Source organism: Mus caroli, unplaced genomic scaffold, assembly GCF_978045245.1.
Source record: "Mus caroli unplaced genomic scaffold, Mus_caroli_1 scaffold_3, whole genome shotgun sequence".
NCBI classification, from domain to species: Eukaryota; Metazoa; Chordata; class Mammalia; order Rodentia; family Muridae; genus Mus; species Mus caroli.
Genome location: NW_028227258.1, coordinates 6,424,348 through 6,436,557, shown reverse-complemented (window position 1 = coordinate 6,436,557; position 12,210 = coordinate 6,424,348). Strand labels below are relative to the sequence as shown.

General features: G+C 44.3%; 1 protein-coding gene across 6 annotated transcripts in view; it reads right to left on the bottom strand.

The window, feature by feature from the left end:
* Positions 1 to 12,210, bottom strand: part of St6galnac3 (ST6 N-acetylgalactosaminide alpha-2,6-sialyltransferase 3) — a 532,491-nt gene that overhangs the window by 341,353 nt on the left and 178,928 nt on the right. Inside the window, exon 2 of one of the 6 annotated variants that reach the window (XM_029475444.2) lies at positions 8,586 to 8,675. The exons of the other annotated variants lie outside the window; for them this stretch is intronic. The gene's annotated coding sequence lies outside the window, so the exon portion shown is untranslated. The remainder of the gene's footprint in view (positions 1 to 8,585; positions 8,676 to 12,210) is intronic. 6 annotated transcript variants of the gene reach the window in all.

Here is a 12,210-nt window from a genome sequence, read left to right as displayed (position 1 = left end):
GACCAGTGCTTCCCAGGAATCCGTGCGGCCTCCTGACAGTCTGTAAGAAGTAGGAAATAAGATTCCCACAAGAGTGCCACATAAAGAACCATTTCCTTAATTAAAAAAAAAAGGCAACATTTTAATCAAGGAAGAAAGGGACGGCTGAGAGGACTGTGCACACATCGTGTTAACGTTGTTCTGATCTTGTACTTTGCCTGCTCAGCGTACTGATCTTCGCCCCATGAGTATATAAGCCCTGGACACTGCCTCCAGGCCACAGTCCCATGAAAGCTCCCGTGCCACATAAAACTGGAATTAAATCAATTGATGTTTTCCCCTGTTGATGTATCTCTTGATAATTTATTTCTCAGACCAGCACGTGAAAAAAATCTCAGAAGGGAAGAGGGGTATGTGTGTGTGTGTGTGTGTGTGTGTGTGTGTGAGAGAGAGAGAGAGAGAGAGAGAGAGAGAGAGAGAGAGAGTGTATGTTTGTGAAGGTGTGTATGTCTGTATAGGAGTGTACATTTGTGAGTACATGTGCATTTTAGTGTGTATGTGTGTGTGTCTGCATTTGGGTATGTGAGTAAGTATGCAAATGTGTGTGTGAGTGTATGTTTGTGAAGGTGTGTATGTATATATGAGAGTGTACATTTGTGAGTACATGTGCATTTTATAGTGTATGTGTGTGTGTTAGCATTTGAGTATGTGGGTGAGTGTGTGTGTGTGTGTGTGTATTATCTAGCACCCACTGGGCTCAATACATCAATATTGCTTTCTGCACTGCCTGCTATTCCTTCATCTGTTGCACACAATTCCTAACTCCTAAGACTTGGTTGAGCAGAGGTGTGCTTGGAAAACATACAGAGAGGAGACTCCAACACCTGCCTTTTACCAGATGTGTGTATGGTGGTGCTGAAACAGTGTGTTCAAATAAAGAACAACACACTTAGAAGAACATCCAGAGAGGTTTTAAACTACAAAGAACCACGCTAGTAGCACCTTGAAATTCGACCTCAGTCTCTCTAGCTTGAAATACCTTCAAGAAATTCTTTGGTATCAAAGAACATACCTATTTCTGGTAGTTTTAAGCTATAATTGTTCAAGCTCCCTGGTGGGAAAGAAATGAAGTCTATCACAAAGAAAAACATCTCAATAAAGACCTCCAAAAGAGGGAGAAAGCTCTCACTGGTACACTGAAAATATTCAACAGAACTCTTCCATAGCTAGGGCTGGGGCCACAGCCAGAGAGGGGACCCAAGTCAAGGGAGGAGCAGGAGAGAATCATGCAACGGTGTCAGTTCTGAACAAGTTCAAGTTGCTCAGCACAAGTCATAGATTATTTAGATTACAAAGGATATGAAGTAAGTGGACTCCCTTCCCAGGACACTTGCCTTCCTAGAACGGCAGACAGGTACGTTAACTTCCCATAAATAAATGCCTAAACACACCAGCTACAACCATCTCCCATAAGACACTATCTGCTTCCTTCATGTGGGTTGAACTTGACCTTCAAAGCCCTTGAAACACAGAAAAGAAAGGTCCTCTTTTCTGACATTTATGAGTGTTTTTTCTGCTTGGCTGCCTTTTACCACCAGAACAATAGACGAAGCATGTAGTCGGAACTGCTATAAACACTGGCGCATCGCGGGAAAGACAGACGGTTTTATTCCAGGCAGGTTAGAGCCAATCGAATCAAATCTAATGCTCTCCCTCTCTAGAAAGCCTACTACTATGTTCAATTTATTTTTTGATTAGAAGTGCAACATGATGGGCCTCTGCTGGACCACAATTAAACGATACCGAGGTTTGCATTTTCTCTATGAACAACTCAGACGAAACACTAGGTTTTAAAGATTAGAAGGAAAAAGAGAGAGAGAGAGAGAGAGAGAGAGAGAGAGAGAGAGAGAACACACCACTCTCATACTAAAGTTAGAAGACACCAAGGGAGATGTGTCCTCAGTATCTATTGACTTTGAAAATGTATTATTTCTATTCGAACTGATGATAATATGATCCTGAGAGAGAGTTGCGTGTTCTGGTCTTCAGAAATTTGAGAAAAAGAACTTTCTGAAAATATCAGTTTGAATCAGCAAAGAAGGGGCTTTTTGCGTATTTAAATACTGTGACTGAAGGATGGCCAGCGATGCCTTCAGGAGGTACGAAGAACTATTTTCTTTCCATTGAACAAACCAACAGTCCCCATCAAAACAGAGCATTGTTAGTAAGCACCCAGCAAGACTACATGGATGCCCCGACCCATTTGCATGAGGGACCAACCTGCCTTCCATAGCAAGTTTTCACTGAGCAAGAAGCCATTCTACTCCTCCCACTGCTCACTGAAGGCATGAAGTAAAAACCCAGCCACGCACATGCGCACACCCTCCTAGCACAGCCCCATGAGCGTGCACACACCCTCTGTCCTCAGGCAACACTGTGAGCCTGTTAGGCAACAGCAGCCTATTGTATGTGAAAACCGCAGGTTTAGACTATGACAAACACACTAATGATGGCAATGATGACCAGGAGATGATGATAATCAAGATGACTATGTTGGCTTTCTCTTTCCTATTACAAATTTTATGGATATTACCAAAGTACATGATGCCCTTGGCAGAACTGCAATCCACCATTATACCATGTACGAAGAATATATGCCCGGAATGTAAGGAAAAGGATGTAGCAAGGTATGAGTAGGATTTCCAAAAGACATTCAGGAGTTTCTCCATTGACCTGTCAAATGACTAAAGAACGGCAGTGATGACAAAAAGGGAAGAATGTGTCTTGGATGCCAATCGACCTTGGGTCCAGTCTGAGATCTTCAATTAGCAGTATGGCCACAGCCTTTGTAGACACCTGTCTACAATCAGTAGAGAGGTAAACTGGATCTGATATTTTCTGGAGTCAATTCTAGCCCAATCTATGAATTATATGATAGCCCACTGCTGTCCTACTAAGGAAGTGACCTTTATGGAAACTATCAAAGTATCTACATTTTTCTGCTGCCTAACTCCACTGAGCAACACTGCAAAAGTTCCAGCCCTACACAAAAAGCACTGTCCATTAAACAAATAAACAAACAAAAAAATTGGCATGATATTACTCTTGTTCAGCCAACCCCTATGCAGTCACATTGTGAGACTTTATGAGTGTGGTTTCTGACATTCCTAGAAGACACAATCTCACGGCAAACTCCTTGGACCTCTGGCTCTTACAATCATCTCACCCCCTCTTCCACAATATTCCCTAAGCCTTAGGAGCAGGAGTGATATATATATATATATATATGTATATGTATATATACATATATATATATATATATATATATCCTTTGGAACTGGGCTCCGGAGTGCTGTAATTTTGACTGGTTGTGGTTTTCTGTATTGTGTCTGCCTGTTGTAAAGGGAAGGTTCCTTGATGAGGAATGAAGACGACACTTCCCTGTGGGTTTAAGGGCAGATGTCACCGGTGTTCACTTACTAGGTTTGGGCTAAGCTGCTCACCTCATTTCCACTTTAATTCCACATTATAAGTCCAAGGTATGGCAAAGAACTTCCTCTAAAAAACTGAACAGTAAGCCAACCTTCGTTAAAGGCACTTAGTGGATACCAAATTTTGTGGTTTTGTCTCAGAGAGCCCTGTGGTTTCTTTCATTATTTTTTTCCTTGACTGAGGACTTTTTAAAAAAAGATCTTTTCTTTATTTACATATCAAATGTTATCCCCTTTCCTGGTTTCCCCTCTAAAAACCCCTAGCCCATCTCCCCTCCCCCTGCTCACCCAACTACCCACTCCCTGCCCTGGCATTCCCCTACACTGGGACGTCCAGCCTTCTTAGGACCAAAGGCCTCTCCTCCCATTGATATCCAACAAGGCCATCCTCTGCTACATGTGCAACTGGAGCCATGGGTCCCTCTACATGTAATCTTTGGTTGGTGGTTTAGTTCCTGGGAGCTCTGGGGCTACTGGTTGGTTCATATTGTTGTTCATCCTATGGGGCTGCAAGCTCCTTCAGCTTCTTTGGTCCTTTCTCTAGCTCCTCCATTGGGGACCTGTGTTCAGTTGAATGGATGGCTGAGAGTATCCACCTCTGTATTTTTCAGGCACTGGCAAAGCATCTCAGGAGACAGCTATATCAGGCTACTGACAGCAAGCACTTGTTGGTATACACAGTAGTGTCTGGGTTTAGTGACTGAATCTGGGATGGATCCCCAGGTGGGGCAGTATCTGGATAGTCTTTCCTTCAGTCTCTCCTCCTCCTGTGGGTATTTTGTTTCCCCTTCTAAGAAGGACCTAAGTATCCATCCTTTGCCTTCTTCTTGAGCTTCATTTGGTCTGTGAATTTTATCTTGGATATTCTGAGCTTTTAAGCTAATATCCACTTATCAGTGAGTGTATATGATGTGTGTTCTTTTGTGATTGGGTTACCTCACTCAGAATAATATTTTCTAGTTCCATCCATTTGCCTAAGAATTTCATGAATTCTTTGTTTTAAATAGCTGAGTAGTACTCCATTGTGTAAATGCACCACATTTTCTGTATCTATTCTTCTGTTGAGGGACACCTGGGATCTTTCCAGCTTCTGGCTAATATAAATAAGGCTGCTATGAACATAGTGGAGCATGTGTCCTTATTAAATGTTGGAGCATCTTCTGGGTATATGCCCAGGAGTGGTATAGCTGGGTCTTCAGGTAGTACTGTCCAATTTTATGAGGAACCGCCAGTCTGGTTTCCAGAGTGGTTGTACCAGCTTGCAATCCCACCAGCAATGGAGGAGTGTTCCTCTTTCTCCACATCCTCGCCAGCATCTGCTGTCACCTGAGTTTTTGATCTTAGCCATTCTGACTGATGTAAGGTGGAATCTCAGGGTTGTTTTGATTTGCATTTTCCTGACAACTAAGGATGTTGAACATTTCTTTACGTGCCAATCAGTATTTCTCAGTTGAGAATTCTTTGTTTAGCTCTGTACCCAATTTTTAATAAGGTTATTTGGTTCTCTGGAGTCAACTTTTTGAGTTCTTTGTATATATTAGATATTACCCTTTATCGAATGTAAGACTGGTAAAGATCTTTTCCCAATTTGTTGTTTGCCATTTTGTCCTAGACAGTGTTCTTTGTCTTACAGACGCTTTGTAATTTTATGAGGTCTCATTTGTCAATTCTTGATCTTAGAGCATAAGCCATTGGTGTTCTGATCAGGAAATTTTCCCCTGTGCCCATGTGCTCAAGGCTCTTCCCCACTTCCTTTTCTAGTAGTTTCAGTGTATCTGGCTTTATGTGGAGGTCCTTCATCCACTTGGACTTGAGCTTTGTATAAGGAGATAAAAATGGACTGATTTGCATTCTTCTGCTTGTTAACTGCCAGTTGTGCCAGCACCATTTGTTGAAAATGCTGTCTTTTTTCCACTGGATCGTTTCAGCTCCCTTGTCAAAGATCAAGTGACCATAGGTGTGTGGGTTCATTTCTGGGTCTTCAATTCTATTCCACTGATCTACCTGCCTGTCACTATACCAATACCATGCAGGGTTTTTTGTTTTTTGTTTTGTTTTTGTTTTTTTCACTATTGCTCTGTAGTACAGCCTGAGGTCAGGGATGCTGATTTCCCCAGAAGTTCTTTTATTGTTGAGAACAGTTTTTACTATCCTGGGTTTTTTGTTATTCCAGATGAATTTGGAAATTGCTATAACTGTATGAAGAATTGAGTTGGAATTCTGATGGGGATTGCATTGAATCTGTAGACTGCTTTCTGCCAGATGGCCATTTTTACTATATTAATCCTGCCAATCTATGAGCATGGGAGATCTTTCCATCTTCTGAGGTCTTCTTCGATTTCTTTCTTCAGAGACTTGAAGTTCTTGTCATACAGATCTTTCACTTGTTTGGTTAGAGTCACACCAAGGTATTTTATATTGTTTGTGACTACCGTGAAGGGTGTCATTTCTCTAATTTCTTTCTCAGCCTGTTTATCCTTTGAGTATAGGAAGGCTACTGATTTATTTGAGTTAATTTTATATCCAGCCAATTTCCTGAAGTTGTTTATCAGCTGTAGGAGTTCTCTAATGGAGATTTTGGGGTCACTTAAGTATACTATCCTATCATCTGCAAATCGTGATAGTTTGACTTCTTCCTTTCCAATTTGTATCCCTTTGACCTCCTTTTGTTGTCTAATTGCTCTAGCTAGAATTATACTGAATAGATAGAGAGTGGGCACCCTTGTCTAGTCCCTAATTTTTGTGGGATTGCTTCAAGTTTCTCTCCATTTACTTTGATGTTGGCAACTTATTTGCTGTATATTGCTTTTACTATGTTTAGGTATGGGCCTTGAATTCCTGATCTTTCCAAGAGCTGTGGTTTCTAGTTCCTTGGCTCATGCACCTTCCACAGAGGCATTTTCAGATCTGTTTCCTGCAAGTCTGTGTTGGCACTGTGGAAAGCACCACTTGTGTCGCCGACTGCTTCCCACTGACTATCCTGAGACTGCACTGATAACACATTATCTGAGATCAGGGTTGAGAACATTGGAATTTCCTGTGAGGTAGAAGTGAACACTGCCTGCTTCGTAAAATATTTATTTATTTTTGTTTGTTTTCTAAGACAGTTTTTCTATGTAGTCTGGATGTCCTGGAACTTGTTATATAGACCATGCTGGCTTCAAATTCACAGAGAACCACCTACCTCTGCCTTCCATGTGCTGGGATTAAAGGCATGCACCAACACATCCAGCTTGCTTTCATGTGTGCACACACATGCATGCACAAGCCATGGTACACATGTATGGCAGTCAGATGAGTCAGTTCTCTCTCACACCATTCAAGTTCTGGCCATGACACTCAGGCTTTCAGTCTTGGCAGCAATTATCTTTAGCTACTGAGCCCCCTTTTAGTGATTCCTTCAGAATATTAACTTCCTGAGATGGCAAAAGACCGATACAGGCAATGCTTGGTGACTGGCTACAATGAATAATAATCTAAAGAACTACCTTGGAGGGACCACAAAATAGCGCTGTGTGGTTTCCTCCACGAAACTATCTCTTTTGACAATAAATCTCTACCAGCAGCAGAGCTTGCTCAGTGTGAGGCTGTAGGCCCGAGAGAGATTGCTAATGAGATGAGTTGTCCACTGGTCTAGGGAGGAACACAAGACCCCTCCTGTCTCACTCCTTCTCCGTCTCATCACTCCAAGTGCTATATAATGTGACATTCACACTTTACTGAAGACGTTCCAGGCACAGATTGCACTCCCTAATCAGCAGATTGTCTTTCATTTTCTTGCAGACTTGAAAATTAATGATGGCTTCCTTTCATGAAATTCTTTCTTTTTTTTTCAATGCTGTATTAAATGAGAAGGGGAACATGGGCTAGCAAGGACAGCTTCCTGTTTTCTTCTTGAAGCCCTGTGCCCTTGCCAAGGCTCCTCCATAGCTGCAGCACCAGGAGGGGGCTCGAGAAGCATACACTGACTTAGCACTAGCTCCTCAGATCTCTGACAGCCAAACTGCTCCTTCAGGACCGAGACTTGGGATCCCGCTTGATTCCTTTACGTCTGTAAGTCCTCCTCAGTTCACTCCTCGCAGCACACACCAGTGCTACTTCCAAGCTGGTAACTGGTTCCTGGGGGGCTCCCTGGCTGGGCTGTGGCACTCAGAGCAGAAGAGTCAGCTGAGCTTCATGCCCTGGCCAGCATTAGCTACACCAGGTCCCTGCAAGAGGGCACAGGGGGCCCCTTGGCTGGGGCACTGCAGTCCCAGAGCAACCTAGAGTTCTGATGAGCTGTGATTTTAATTAAGAAACTATTTCAGCATGCCATTGTAAAATATTCAAGAAGGCTCATCAAAAACGGAGCTTTAGACACTTCAGGTTCTTGCTAGGCTCCAGGACTGTTTTTATTTCAAGGATGGTGATCCACCATCCATTGCCCTCCTGCTCGAGAAAAGCCAGGTTATCATTCCGCTCCCCGTAGGCCCCTCTTAATAATTCAGGCACTACCCTGCTGATATTTCTCAGCCTGACCTTTTACATTTCAGCCACAGGAAGGGAAACCAGGCTGCCAGGCCCCAGCCGGGTGGTAAATAGGTTGGGCCAGGCACCCCATGATCCCACCCCCACCCCATCATTGTCACTCAGGATTATCTACCTCATGAAAGATGTTGTACCTCCTTCCCCACTTCCTTCTTCCATCCTTCCCTCCATCCTCCATCTTTCCCTCCCTCTGTTCTTCCCTTCCTCCCTCCCTTCTTCCCTCCTCCCCCCTATCATTGTCACTCAGGATTATCTACCTCATGAAAGATGTAGTGCCTCCTTCCCTCCCTCCCTTTCTCTGTCCTTCCCTTCCTCTGTCCTTCCCTCCCTCTGTCCTTGCCCCGTTCCTCCCTTCTGGAGGCACACATTCACTGATGAAATCATTGGAGGTGATACCAGCAGCAGCCACGTCTAGCTGCCCCTGGGATGTTAAGGCTAGGAGGGAATATGTTCTCAATAACAACCCAGTCCTGAGAAAAGTGTGAGGATAACAGCTGTGGAAGGAAAAGGAAGAGAAATCCAGACACAGCAACCGGGGCCAAAAGGACCTGTGTTCTGTCTGGACCTGTCCTCCCACCAGACCCATACCTTGGGGTCAGAGGTTTCCTTTGCAACACGATCTGTGATTCAAAGACAGAGCAGCTGTAGAAATATCTGCACCCTGGATAGGCAGGACATCTAGGGTGAAGAACACAAAATGGAACAAACAAAATTTTCTACCAGGAGATCATAAAAATAACAGGATATTCAATCCACATGGCTGTAGCAGTCTAATGAGGTGGGCTGGTGTGCCTTATTATTTAAAATAATCTTTAAAACATAGTATTAGATGAAAAGCAAGGGAGGGAGGGAGGAAAGGAAATTTAGGGGAGGAGAAGCTTCATTTGGCTTACACTTCCAGGTCATAGTGCATCATTCAGAGCTCAAAGGGGAACCTGAAGCAGAGACCATGGCGGGATTTACACCTGCTTCTTCACTACAGACTGAGGCGTATCCAGCTTTCCTATAAAGCCCAGGACCACCTGCTTAGGGAATGGTGCCACCCACGGTGGGAAAGGCCCTGCTACATCAATTAGTAACCAAGACAGTCCTCAACATCCATGCCCACAGACCATTCAAATCTGGGCAATCTCTCAATGAGAGTCACCTGTCAGGTGACCAGAGTCTATATAAACTGACAATCATGTTCCCCCAACATGTTCTTAGTAAATGTCTGCTAAGTTCCCACATGATTATTGGGGTTCAATGTACAAGTTCTGTGTCTCTGTGGGGAGTCCATCAATGCTTTGTTCATTGTCATTTATTGAAGTTAGTTTAATTAGTCATTTCAGCCACTTTTGTCCCCCTCGCCCCAGTGATGACTAGACAGACCCTGTTTGTCCTTAGTCACACCCAATGTTAAACTTTACATGTTGCCCTCTTTCGATGTTATCCACCCCCTGCCTCCAAGAGAACATTAAAACACCCTGAGCCAGGCACTGCTTGGAGGCTTCTGCCTGAGTTAACAGATTTCTACTTCAAAAGTAGACAAGAGCGATTCATGGAGCAAAGCCAGGGCACAGAGCCCACCAAAAAAATCTGACTTCCATCTGTGTTCAAGACCAGTGCCCCATGCTGCTGCTCAGAAAAAAAGAAGGAAAAAAATGTGTCCAAAATGCTTGAGAGAAATATCTGGCCTCACAGAGGGAGATCAATGGAATTTGCCCCAAATGGGGCTGTCAGCTTTTGGTAGTGTTTGTAACAAACGCAGGTGAGATTAAAGGTAACACACCAGAGTGTACTTAGCATGGGGTCCTGTAAACACAGGCTTCGGGAACATGAGAGAAGAGAAAGAGTAAGCCTGCATTTATTGGAGTTTGTGGCACTGAAAAAGTTAGCTTTTAGACAAGATGAAAATACACAGCAGCATGTGACATGCTTTAAAGGGAGAAGGCTGGTTCTCTGCCACACCAAGACAGGTTCTATACCAAGGGAATGTCATGGGTGTTTGTTCTCCAGATTCCCACAGTGAGCCTGATCACTGGTTACCTGTGCCATCCCAGGGCCAGGACCCTGAGTGTGGAGCTCTCCTGCCTGGCTCTGCCCGCTGCCCTTCCTCACACCCTCTGGGTCTTTGCTTACTTGTTTCTCCACGTGGAATGGAATGCCCTTCTCCCTGGGTGAGACCTCTCAGATTGAATCTCTGAGAGCAAGCCAATGTCCTGTCTGTCTCTGTCTCTTAAAGACCCCAAGCACCCAGCCAGACCTTCCTCCCTCATCAGATCTTCAGCAAAGCACTGCCCTTTGCAGCACTCACGAAGCCACTCCTGTGTGCACATGTGCTGCTCGGGCACAGATGCTGGGCCTGTGTATGCACGCTACTTCTGTGGACATATACTATTTCTGTACCCGTGTATGGATGCTCTTCTAAATTTTTTTAAGATGTATGTATTTACATGCTTACACTGTAGCAGTCTTCAGATGTACCAGAAGAGGGCGTGCTTCTCCTTGGGGCAGCGGCAGGCCAGAAAAGTGAGAGGCTCTCACTCAGCTACCCCAGCTGTTAGCAGCTCACAGCTTGAACAGTTTTCTGCCTCCATTTCTCCATCTATAAAATGGGATGAATGCTCCCACAAAACCTGTAATAACTGAATGTGGTCCAGGAAACAATGCCATCTGCTGTGCTGTGCTGTGCTGTGCTGTGCTGTGCTGTGCTGTGCTGTGCTGTGCTGTGCTGTGCTGTGCTGTGCTGTGCTGTGCCATGCTGTGCTTTACAAAAACAGTCAGGAGAGGTCTTAGACCTTCTTCCCATGTGGGCTGCACGGGAGAGCATTAAAAGGGCTGACTTTTAATCGTGCTTAAACTCCTTAGCTGTCAACAGCACATTCGCACAGGAGTGGGAATTCCCACATTGCTTTGTGAAGATCTATAAATGGGCTACCAAATCACTCGTCCAAGGTGGCGACTAGAAGATCTGCCAAGTGAGCTATGAACCCTCTAAACATAAGAGCTCCTCAAACCTCCTAGAACCATTCCGAAACAACTGTCTGGTTTGGAATGTGAAGGAACGAGGCCTCAGTCGCCACGCATTATGGGGCTCTATTCATGATGGGAAGCGTACACTGCTCCACACCTCTATGACACTGGCAGAAGAAAAGCAGCTTGCAATCCCCACAGCCAAGGACAGAACGTGTGAACACAGCCTGGAGATGGCACCCTGGTCACAAGGACCACCATCTGCATCTTCCTCTCCAGTCTGGAATTCTCAGCAAGGCTGAGACAACACTAGGTCAATGAGTTCTGCTTTTGAGATTATTATTGATTTCTTCCTACAGCCCTCTCTGGCAAGGCTGGAAGAGCAGACCTCGGAGCATGCTGAAGCACACATGGTTTCAAGTGTGAATGGTTTTATTTCTCTCAGCCTCTCAATGTGCATTCTGAACAGAGTCTATTTTACCAGGACTCTTACAAACCGTGCCCTCCCGCCCACCTGCAACTCCGCAGAGACAATAAGGGGGAAAGGATCTGGGTGACTTCCAATTAATTCACCGAATGTCTCGGATGCACTGGTCCTAGTATCCTGCTCAACCCAAGCTCAAGTCCTGGGGTTTATTCACATCCTGTCCCAAATCAGCTTTTATAAAACTAATTCAAGTTTTCACCTGGACATCTCAGTGTCGCTATAGAAAACTTATCCAAGGTTAATTTGCTTTCCCATTAAACATCAGCAAACCAACTTCCTTAAAGATTTCTTATTTTGTGAATGTTTGACCTGCATATACGTCTATGTGCCACGTGTATGCCTGGTATTTACAGAGACCAGCAGAGTGCATTCTCTCCCCTGAAGTAGATTATGGATGGCTGTGACCCATACCATATGAGTGCTGGGAACTAAACCAGGTCCTCACAGGGCAGGGAAAACACAGAACCTACTCTCCAGGTCACCAAACAATGTTTACATTGTTTTTATCTGGGTAGGTTTGTTTGCTTGCTTGGAGAGGGTCTCACTATGTAAACCTTTTTCTATTCTTACCTGATTAGGTTAGTGGGTCAGTAGGTTAGTGGGTTCCTGAGTTAGTGGGTTAGCTTGTTTGCTGGGACAGGGTCTCACTATGTATGTAACCCTTTTTCTATTCTTACCTGATTGGGTTAGTGGGTCAGTAGGTTAGTGGGTTCGTGAGTTAGTAGGTTAGCTTGCTTGCTGGGACAGGGTCTCACTGTATAATCCAGGCTA